At 36.9% G+C, this 12,337-nt stretch overlaps 1 non-coding gene across 1 annotated transcript; it reads left to right on the plus strand.

The window, feature by feature from the left end:
• The first annotated feature begins 7,104 nt into the window (after positions 1–7,104).
• Positions 7,105–7,177, plus strand: TRNAG-UCC (transfer RNA glycine (anticodon UCC)). The gene has a single exon. It is a non-coding gene; the product is annotated as a tRNA-Gly (tRNA).
• Positions 7,178–12,337: the final 5,160 nt, after the last annotated feature.

Here is a 12,337-nt window from a genome sequence, read left to right on the forward strand (position 1 = left end):
CCCAAAAAGGGGAAGGCCCCCATAACCCAAAAAAAAAAAAAAAAAAAAAAAAAGACCCTAAAAGAAGGCATGTTTTGCTAGACTAAAGTCTGGCTTTCTTATTATGCTAACTTATCCTGATTTTCAGATAGTTAATAATTCCTTAAAATAGTGCCTGAAAAATAATATATTCTTGACCCTCAAAATACAAATTATTTAATTCTATAATAAGATCTGTCCCAGTGTGACATATGGTCAGTAAGCCTTTACTTAATTTTTACATAGTTATATAATTGACCAAAACATTATTGCCTAGAGATTCTTTAGCTAATTTTAATGAATAAAGAGACCACTACTTTAATCTCCATAGAAGTTATCTGTAACAGGAATTGAGGAAGGAAATACCCATGCAAAACTATGACTTAGAAAATTAGAGTGGAAACGTCTCTACATCATTTCTAAAGTAAATTACCTATTATCTCCCACTGGGTTGACAACATAGTGGACTTTTCAGTTGTATAGATGTGAATTCTTTAAAGATACCGCTTTTCATTAAGCTGTAGAAACATTACATCTTTCAACCTTGACATCTAGGATCTCTCCTGCTCGCTCCTTCCAAAATGAACTTATCTTGCATTTTTCAAATGCAGGTTGGATGAAACAATGGGTTTAGAGATTGATGATATTAGTGGCAGGTCTTTAAATCAGCTGAAAAGAGTAAGAAGTGAAGATTCCTCAATATTGTTGGTCAATGGAATAGCTTCCCAAGTGGTTTCCAGAGCTTGACTGCCATGCCTCTGCCCTCACTGCCCCAAGTCAAGTGCCATGGGGCCTGGGGCTTGTTTCTCTCTGCTATGGCATCTCCCCAGTGACTCTTGTATAGCAATCTCTGTGTCAGTTGGGTAATATGTTGCCTTTGCAATAGGATGCCTTCTAAAGGAACAAGCAAAACTTTAAAGAGGCAGTGATTATTGATTTTTCTAATACACAAAGCATTCATTTTTATTGTTATTATTGTTTCCTCTTTATTTCCTCCAAGTTTTATTGAGAGACATCTCCTTTAGAGTAAAAAACTGTAAAGGTTTATCGTGACAGAGAACCGAGAGATAAAAGACAGCTGGACTGTACCTATTTGTATACTTCTTTCTGTTATTTTCAGGAAAAGAAGTTTAACAGAGTAAATGAGGCTGCCTTAAACTCAGTAACGATGTTTAAGAAAAACCCCATATTACTAATAGAGATGAACAGGTTAATTCCCTTTATGTAATTAAGATTCTATTTACATATATTTATATCCTCTCCCTCTTAATTTTGTATGCACTTCCAAGTTTTAGTTGGAAAAATAGAAACCAAGCCACTACTTAAACGTTATAAAAACTCCACATAAAATATTTCATTTTAGCTACAAGTTATTCATTGTATAGGAATTTATGAATAGTCTGGATATTTCATAGAACTGCATTTCAAGAGCAAGTAAATCAAACCTAAAGGAACATAGGGTTACTTTCTCAATGGATTAACGTAAGTTTCATACTCAGTTAATAATGCCACTGAAGTAGGATAATGCAGTTAGATATACAAGCTAAAAAGGAAAACAAATATATTTTGTTGTCCTTACTGTTTGCACTATTGTTTGCCACTGCTTAGCCATATCTGTTTCTATATTCTAAGTATTAAGCTGATAAGTAGCTAAAGATTTCTTACAGTTCTGGTAACTGGTAACTAGTGCTGTGAAAGGTTTTGGCGTTGTAACATTCCCAGTTTTGTGAGTTATATATTGTATATTGAAGATGACTAATAAATTGGAGTAATATATTTATCTAGAGCTGGGAAAATATAATTATTTTCAAATCTTCAAGTAAGTTGTATCGAAGTTTTTCTTCCTCCTAAGTGAAATGAAAGTCTCAGTTTTACATTAAAATGTCTATTTATACAACAGGTTTCTCCTTTTACTGGTTTTATTAATTTTCATATTAAAATTTTTCTTATCTTTTTATACCAAAAAACTGGTCATGCTGGTGATTCAAACTGCCAAGATGTATTTTAGTTTGTAGGACTTCTGGCAGACAAAATATTTAATAACAAACCAGCTTTGTATATTTTGTGGCTTTGGGGGCAAGTATTTTACCTTTTGAAACTCTATGCGAGGCAGTGCTGATATCAGCAAAGTCAGTAATAGACAGTATTACTCATAATCATCAGTAGAAGGTTTTTACAAGTTGTATAAATCAGTGCATTTATTTATCATGTCGTGAAATGTAATCTTTATACAAAATGCTTATTCTAGATCTTTTCTTTGTTACTGCTGTTGCTTAGAGTGTAACAGCTCTGTTAATGATTTACTTACGTACTTGAAGTACTCATTTCTGTCAAACAGATGCCCAGTTTTTTTCCGTGTAAAAATCTGATTCTTTACCATCATAGATAACTGAAAAGTAATAGGGAGTTTGTTAAAAAAAAAAAAAAAATTCATGTCTAAAATAAATATGGAAAAAGGCCCAAAGCCAAAAATGAAATCACCAATATTAAGTATTTACTGTAACCAAGGGATTGCTATATTTTGCCAATATATATTTTATCTTCAAGTCAGGACTGCTTTTCTGTAGTAAATTTTCAATGTTTGTTGTAAAAGAGATCTCAGTGATTATACTGCCAATATGACATTCGAATGAACATTAAAAATCTTGAACCCTCCAAATTTCACATACCTCCAGCTCTAGGTTTCAGGGTGTATATTTTTAACAGGTTTGCATTTGACTCTGGGCTGCTTTGTCAGAGTACCCTATGAGGAATAATGGTTTGACTGTTTCTGTCAATTAAGTCAGTGGGATTTGAATTGAGTTTTGAATTATTTCTGTTTTAAAATATTCTCTATTCAACTTTTAAAAAACTAAAAATGTTAAACATAATAGCACAACATGCCACACAGAATAAAATCACGTTTTCAAGGAAGAAAAATAACTGTTCTGATTTACCATGAGGCTGTGTCATATACCAAAGAAATCACTTTAATAAGCCCTAAATTCAACTGTTTTATTGTTTTACAGTGTAAGTGTAAGCAGTAGATGAATTGTAAGCTATTTAAGAACTATAGTAGATTAAGAATTAATTTACTAGAATTTAAAAGACATAGAGTTTTATATTAATTTTATTGTTGCACAAGCAATTATTGAAGGCAGGAAAAAAGAAAATATATGAGAAACATTATATGGAAATTAAAGGAAAAAGGAGCCTGGTAATTTGTGAGAGTTTTGGAAATCAAGAGTTTGAACATAGGTGTCTTTCAGTTTATATTATAAAAATGCAAAGCGTGTGAGATGTATGGTGAGCACAAAACCACAAGAAACAAAAAAATGTCACACTGGTGAAGTCTGGGATTGTATCTGTATCTTTTCAAAATAACCAGTGAGTTTAGGGAGCCCATTCTACTGTTGAAATTTGGAAGTCAATTAAACAGGTAGTTTGGATAACCTGATCATTTGTGTTTATTACATGAGGCAAATGTCTGTATTTTCTCAACTTAGTAAGTGATGTAGGGAGAACTAGTCAGAAGGGCTTAGCAACTTCCCAAAGAAGAACTCTGGTAAATGTAGGTCAGGCCAGACCGACCATACAGAGTAAAGAGATTGATTTTCATGAACCTTTCAAGGCTTAGAGCCTTGAAACTTGTTAGCAAGAATGGATTTTCCTTGCATTTGAAACAATAAAAAAGTATTCAAATTTATAATATTATAAATAACTAAATTCTGATTCTGGAGATGGGAATATGGTTTAGGTTTATTGTGTTCCTCAACTGACTTTGGCGCTGGCTCACTGTGTCCTTACTACGAGCTAGATGTTTTGGTGCCTTTGTTTCCCTGATTAGAAATGGCACACAATATTATCAATTATAAGTACTTGTTAATTTTTCTTTTACAAAAGGAACTAGGTAAGTGTGAATCATACTTAAAGTTACTGCTTCTTTCCCACTGTCATTTTAGATGTATAGAAGAGCTTCCCAGACTTTATCCCATCACATGAAAATTAAAAGCCCAAATTAATATCCCTTTCTGTTCATTTTGAAAATGAGTGAAGTTACATTAGTACTATCAGCACCAGAGAAGGTTATGGGACTGTTCATCCGTGTAATACAGGTTCATATTATTCATTTTAGTACAGGCTAAAAACTCACTTCTAAAATCTTCAGAAATTTAGAGTAACTTAATTTTTTTACACTCACCCCAGAAAACAATTTTATAAATAAATAAATAAATAAATAAATATATAAATATATATATATATATATATATATATATATATTTAGCGAAGACTTTCACATCTTTTCTTAGATTAACTCCCCAAAGAGGAAAATGTCTCTTTAAATCAGCGTTTTTAAAAAAAGAATACCGGACTCCCTTACCTTGTTTTACTCTGTGACGTCACTTACTTTCTATACTAAGTGAATTCTAAATGGTTTCCTTGCTGTTTGATCTGAAGCATGCGTCACTATCTACCTTCTTTGGCCATGGAATGGTACTCTCTCATGCAAAGTACCCTCAAAACTTCCCGTAAAGAAACTAAGCTAGAGATCGTCTTAATTATTACCATAATGCAAATCTAAGTACAATTAAGGGGAAAAAATTCGAACAACCTAGTTAAAATTATTAAATATAGATAAGGGTAAATGAATGTTGACTTTATTTTTCCCTGACATTTGAATTCAGTCACTGTCTGATCCTTGACTTAAAGATTTCCTTGCTAAATCCGGTATTTATTTACGACATTGGAGCTCCTGCTACATCCCCCTCCCCTAAAAATGCTGGAATTTTAAGAGGGTGTAAGCTGCATGACATAAGGAAAAAGACTGAATCAGAGCCCATTCGCATGTATTTTGATCTGTCTTAATGGCACAACTTAGTTTTCATAATAACAGATCTCTAAATGATGATTCCAGAATGATTTGGTACAGTGATGGGAAAAAATTATTTTTCTGGAAATTTGCTTCCCACAATGACCTGATATACAGTTGACCTTAGTATAATTAAAATTAATTAACATTTTAATTAGACCCTACCCTGTTTACAGATTTCCATTGTGCAGCAATTTTTAAATATACATAATGATGAGCATGAAAGAATTGCAAACTTGAGCAGTTCTTGTGTTTCCTTGCCTCCTTTTACTTGAAAAGCTTTCAGAAAGCTTTTGAGAGATGACACAGTTCTCATAGCAACATTATGTGATTATGTTTTTCTGCCAAGACACTCATAAGTTAAAATATGGAACAAAACACAGGCTTAACTTAATCTTGCTTTGGAATTGTATAAGCCAAAGCCTTTTCTATATCAAAGTGTTGTTTTAGTATTTATACAGTTGCATATTTTATTTTTTGTCCATCTCAAAAATTGAATTGACATTTTATGTTGTATTTCTAATTTGTTGCAGTAAAGCAAAGCGCTAATGCCTTGGTTCAGACTTTTATCAGTACAAACCTTTACCATGTTTCTCTCCTATGCTTTTAATTTTTTAAAATTTATTTATTTTATTAATTTTTGGCTGCGTTGAGTCTTTGCTGTGCGCGGGTTTTCTCTAGTCGTGGCGAGCGGGGGCTACTCTTCGTTGCGGTGCGCGGGCCTGTCATTGCGGTGGCTTCTCTTGTTGTGGAGCATAGACTCTAGGCGTGCGGGCTTCAGTAGTTGCAGCATGCAGGCTCAGTAGTTGCGGCACGCGGGCCCTAGAGCACAGGCTCAGTAGTTGTGGCACACGGGCTTAGTTGCTCCACCGCATGTGGGATCTTTCGGGACCAGGGCTCGAACCCATGTCCCCTGCATTGGCAGGCGGATTCTTAACCATTGCACCACCAGGGAAGCCCCTCTCCTATGCTTTTGCCAAAGTTTTTCAGCGACCTGTTTTCCTACCTTCATTCTCCCCTGCCTCTAGTCCATCTTCCACATGGTTGACAGATTGGTCTTTTTAAAACACAGATTTGTTTTGTCATGCCTCTGCTAAAAATTCTTAACGAGACTCTCCCTCCTTTACAGCATGGCAACCTAACTCCTTAGCGTGATGGATAAGGGTCTCCATGACCTTGCCTCTTCCCACCATTTTTAGCATTGTCACCCACCATTTCCTCTAGAGACCTTTTGTAACCCAGGAGTTTGGAACTTCTCACAGTTCAGTGCTTTGGCATAATCACATGCTGTAGATCAACTCATTTAAGACTCAGTTTAAATTTTACCTTCTATGACACTCTACCTGACTTCCCAGGCAGGTTAAGTATTTCATCCATGCTCCATAGTCTCTTGAAACTTCTATTAAAATAACATCACATTTCAATAATTCAATATATATGTATATATCACATTTCAGTAATTCAATATATATATGTATATATCTGCTTGCCCACAACTGGATTCCTCTTTGTAGTCTCAGTGTCTAGCTAGCACATATTAGGACTTTAATAAATGTTGAGTGAATGAAGGTAATATAGCGCCCAAACTTCTTTGTGTTTTTATACTTTCACAAATGAACGCTTAGACTTCCCTGAGAGTCCACATGAGGTGGATGTGTATTCAGAAGCCCACATGGACTCTGGGAGAACCAACAGAAGAGAAACAGCAGGGAAGAGCAGTTGCTTTGTGAAGGATAATCATTTGTTAGCTATTCATGAGAAGTATTTACCAAATCTGAATTCTTGTTTCTAAAATTGAAGCTTAGTAAATTTTCACATAACTGCCGACTTCTTATTCGTAATCCATAAATATGCCCTAAAGATGATCTCTCTCTTTGGCAGGTATTCAGTGTATACAGTCTACATAAATACATACACTAATTACCTACACAAAATAATGAGACTTGAGAAAGAATTTTTAAAAAGGTAATGAAGGTGTAATTTTCTGAAAAATAGTTTTCAACCAGAGATAGAGACTGAATTTGTGCAATATCAGGTCATCTATAGTTAATGATTATTTCATCTTTTATTATGCAAATATAAGAAGGCTTGTTTGCCACTGCTATCACCCCATATAGAACATAAAGACTAAAAACTATTACCTAAGGGTCTGCTTTCTCTTTTGTGTTTCTATGAAGGTGTTCTGCCATGTCTCCAAATTATGATAAAGGTTAACATAAAAAGCCCTTTATCGGAATTCCCTGGCAGTCTAGTGGTTAGGACTCTGCACTTCCACTGCAGGGGGCACAGGTTCGATCCCTGGTCAGGGAACTAAGATCATGCATGCCACCTGGCATGCCCACCCCTGTAAAAAGAAAGAAAAAAAAAAACAGCCCTTTAAAGTCAGTAATTTAAAAAATTAAATAAATCCAAAATTTGCATGTAATTAAATTAAATGGCCTCTTACTTCACTCACTTAATAGATATTTTTCTACCTGCTCTACACTTGACATTTGATTAATGCTGAGGATACAAAGAAAATAAGACATAGCTCTTGTCTGAAAGAGTTCAAGTTCGTTTTCATGATTATTATTCTACAGTTTGTTGAAGAAATTGGGAGGACATGTTTTTAAATCAAGTAGTATTTCTCAGAGTTTTTCAGGGAAGTGTTCACCTTCCACCCAAAAAACTAAATTCTATGTTATAAATAAGTAATCCCATTTTTATGTCCACAGTTTTTGTATTTTCAGGTCAACCACAAATAATTTTTGACCATCACTTGTCAAGTACATCTTTCATCAATCCTATAGAACCCCATTTCCACAACCATAGGTGCTATGTGTGATCCAAGTGACTAATGAGTTTGTAGGACACAGGTTCAATTTTAAGTCCATTTTAGGAAGGCATATATCCTCATTAATGACACACACACCAAAATATATGAAGTATACATTGGGAACCCACAGCAGAGGGAAAAAGTAAATAGTGCTTTCTGGCATACTTCAGAGGCTCCACTTGAAGTTATGGGTTGATGTTTCCACCTCAGTTATTTTTAGTAGGGAGTAATACTACTTAACAAGTAGCATACTTATCTAAGCATATAGTAAATCTACTACGGGTATTTTTGTGCCACAATGCACTGATATATAGATGAAACAAAACAAAAATATGTGAGTTATAAAAAATTAACTTCTCTGAATATTTATTGATGGTTAGGCAATTGGGTTCCTTTATGAGAAGGAAAAACCTTGTCAATAAGTATGTAAAAAACCTTACTTGTATGTACATTTACATTTTGATAGGCATATTTGGAAGTCACCGTTTTCCATCAGTATAAAGTATCAACCATTTCTATGTTCTCTAGCAAAAGGAAATTCTTAGTTTGATAGAGCTTTACTCTTCGTTCGATGTTGTAAAAGGACCACAAAAGAAAGAGGCTCAGAAGGCTGGACACTTGACCGTCATATTCAGCATATTTATTCTACCTTTCAATAAAGATAATCAGTCATGGGACTTCCCTGGTGGCACAGTGGTTAAGACTCTGAGCTCCCAATGCAGGGGGCCCAGGTTCCATCCCTGGTCAGAGAACTAGATCCCACACGCATGATGCAACTAAGAGTTCACGTGCCACAACTAAGGAGCCCGTGTGCTGCAACTAACACCCGTCGCAACCACATAAATAAATAAATATTTTTTAAAAAGATAATCAGTCATGATTTACCTCCTATTTATCATCATGTTGAAAACCTAACAATATTGTTCCTTTTGTCCCTTGCATTGCAGAAGATAGTTGGGATCTAGCCTTTGCCATATTATTTATAGATAAGAATTTACTACATTTTGGTAGTCTGTTTTGAAACTTGTATCTGAAAGATGGAGATGCTATCTATTTATTACACAGTGGGCTCTGTTTGCTGCAGAAAAGAGTGAAACTTTAAACTGCTTAGTACACTTGCCAGTGAAATATACCTGACAGAGCGGAGGTTATAACTTTAGCTCTAATGACTTTTAATAATGGTAAGAAAACGTGAGTTTTGTTTGTTTACATGCTGTTTACAATGGCATAATTTTTAAAATATATACAATTGAGATATTTATTGCATACTATTTTAAAGATGTTTTATGTGTTTTCACCTTTGGAATATATTGTTACAGTTCCTTATACTGATAATTTGGGTGGCTTTGTTAATGTAGCTAGTAATTTTTATGACTACTAAGTGACCAGGTTTCTGTGCCTTTTATTGTGGGATGCATGATTATGTATTTATTGTATGGAAGTCACTGATGCGTGTATTTTTGTACTTTGCCGAGAGTAATGGTTGATCTCGATGTACATGATGATGAGAGATGCCTTTTCCAAAGGGCACTGCCTTGAGATCGTCCTTCTCAAATAAAAAGAATGCATTTGGACAATGTGTGAAGTCTCCATTCTTTTTGGTTGGAATCCCTCTTTTTTTTTAAATTAAACCTTTTATTTTGAGATAATTGTAGATTCACATATAGTTGTAAAAAAAAAAATAAGAGAGGAGAGAGAGATCCTGTGTACCCTTTACCCATTTCTCCCTGGTGAAGACATCTTGCAAACCTATATATAGTACAGTATTGCAACCAGGATATTGACACTGACACAGTCAAGATGCTGAAACATTTTCTCATCACATGGACCCATAACAAAGATACCTCGTGTTGCCCTTTTATGACCACACCTACTTCCCTCCCACCTCCACCCCCCACCCTTAACCCTGGGAAACCATTAATCTATCTCCACTTTTATAATCTTGTCATTTCAAGAACGTTATATTAATGGAATCATACAGGGTGTGACTTCTTTTCTTCACTCAGTCTGATTTCCTGAGATTCATCCGGTTGTTGCATGTATCAATAGTTTGTTTGTTTTTATTGCTGAGTAATATCCCACCCGGTGGGGGAATTCATGGTAAAAACATAATTTGATTTATCCTTAAAGTAATGAGTTCTTGAAGTTCACCAATAAATACTTGTTAAGAACCAAATATGTGACAGGGTTGTTTCCAGTGGAAGCGATCTATGAATAGTCCTGTCTAGTGAGAAAGAAAGCTTATTGTAACACAGAGTGTTATGTGCAGTGATGAACATCTGCAGCCAAGTATGTGGGGAGCACAGAGGAAGGGAGGGTTTAGAGGAGGTTTAGGGGCACCTTCCTGGATAGGTGACCTTGAGTTGAGTCTTCAAGCAGTTAGCCAGGCAAAGTAAGTGTGTGTGATGAAGGGGTGACAGTGCAGCAGAAGACAGCGAAACAGCATGGTGGGTACAGCTCGGTGTTGCTGAAGCATGAAAGGAGTACAGCAAGAGACCGGAGATGGAACTTGCGTCGGTGAGGGCAGAACAGTGCAATCAGATTTGACCTCCGTGGGTGGAATTGACCTGCAGAGGACTAAGGACAGGAAGATCAGCTGGAGGTCTAAGAAACAGATAATGAGGGACGACTTTTTTTTTTTTTTTTTTTTTTTTTGCGGTACGCGGGCCTCTCACTGTTGTGGCCTCTCCCGTTGCGGAGCACAGGCTCCAGACGCACAGGCTCAGCGGCCGTGGCTCACGGGCCCAGCTGCTCCGCGGCTTGCGGGATCCTCCCGGACCGGGACACGAACCCGTGTCCCCTGCATCGGCAGGCGAACTCTCAACCACTGCGCCACCAGGGAAGCCCTGAGGGACTTCTTTAGGGCAGTTTTAGTGGAACTGGAAAGGAGGGAACAGATCTGAGAAATACTGAGATGAAAATGGCCTGCGCTTGGAGACTGGCGGTGGATGAACAAAAAGGAAAGAAGAATTCCAGGTTTCTACCAACTGAAAAGGAAAGTACCTTGGTCAAATTCATATTCGGGCATCATGGGTTTAAGACGACTGTAGGATGTCCATAAGATACATGACAATGTTGGAGAGAGGCATGGGCAAGAAATACAGATCTGGGAGCCTCATCTGGTGGCTTGAAGCCATTAGAGAAGATGAAGTTATGGGAATTCCCTGGCGGTCCAGTGGTTAGGACTCAGTGCTTCCACTTCAGGGAACAGAGGTTCGATCCCTGGTCGGGGAACTGCTAAGATCCTGCAAGCTGCGTAGAGACCACAAGAAAAAAAAAAAGATGAAGTTGTCCTGAAAGACCCCCAGGGACTCAGCAAAGGGGCTCCACAGATCTAGGACTCATACCTTGGAGGAGGGGTTGCTTTCCAGATGGTGCTTCTGGGAGATGGGTGTGATGAAGCTGGTTCTAGGCTGGAGAATGGGACCCACTGCCCTTCCAGGGTGAGAACTGGCGCCCAGGCGACGCTGGCAGCAACAGTGAACAAAACAGGAAGAGTAAGCCTTTTCCCCTCCCACTTTCCAATTTCCCTCTTGTGTAGCCCATTGGCAGAGCAGGCAGAAAACCAGCTGTCAGGGAGTAATGCCATTTGTATTGCAAGAGCCTTAACCCCAGCATCACAGAGCAGGCGATCAAAGTGTGTACTGGGAGCTGAGAGGTAACAGTTCCTTAAGTGGCCACTTAGTCTAATAAGGCATTCTTCCTTAAGATCAGCAATCTTTATTACATTCAGTGGAAAGTGGGGCAAGACGCTGCCCCAGGAGGATTAGTTGAGGGACTGGAGGATTCTTAGCTTGAAAAAGAGAAACTTTAGGGTTGGGGAAAGGGGGTAGAGGTGGGAGGAGATGAGGTTGGACGTAGAATTGATTTAAGTATTTGAGGGACCGTTGCGGGGAGTTGGACTTGCATAAGTTCTTTTTAAAATTTTTATATTCTTATACAATTTTTAAAGGTTATGTTCCATTTACAGCTATTACAAAATATTGGTTGTTAGTGTGTTCTGTAAGATGTAGGTATGTTGATTGCTCATCCTTATTTTTGAGATTAAAAAAGAATTTTTTTTCAAGTTTTATACAACGTTTAAAGGTTCTGCTACATTTACAGTTATTACAAAATATTGGCTGTATCCCCATGTTTTACAGTACATCCTTGTAGCCTACTACAATACATCCTTGTAGTTTGTACCTCCCACTCCCCCCACCCCTGTATTGCACCTTCCTTCTCCCCACTGGTAACCACTAGGTTGAGTCTGCTTCTTTTTTGTTATATTCACGAGTTTGTTGTATTTTTTAGATTTCACATATAAGTGATATCAAAGAGTATTTGTCTTTCTCTGTCTGGCTTATTTCACTTGGCATAATGACCTCCAAGTCCCATCCATGTTTCTGCAAATGGCAAAATTTCATTCTCCCTTATGGCTGAGTAGTATTCCATTGTATGTGTGTGTGTGTGTGTGTGTGTGTGTATACACACACATACTATTAATATATCTCTATCCATTCATCTATTGATGGATACTTTTAAATGAGACAAGCAAGTGAAATTGACAGGAAAAATTATGATATCCAAAGATGCCCTGGGCTGTCTCATTGAATGAGTTCCCCTTTGAGAGAAGGGTTCAAACAGAGGCTGAGAGAATGTGAACTCTGTGTAGG

This window comes from Lipotes vexillifer, unplaced genomic scaffold (genome assembly GCF_000442215.2).
Source record: "Lipotes vexillifer unplaced genomic scaffold, Lipotes_vexillifer_v1.1 scaffold479, whole genome shotgun sequence".
NCBI lineage: Eukaryota > Metazoa > Chordata > Mammalia > Artiodactyla > Lipotidae > Lipotes > Lipotes vexillifer.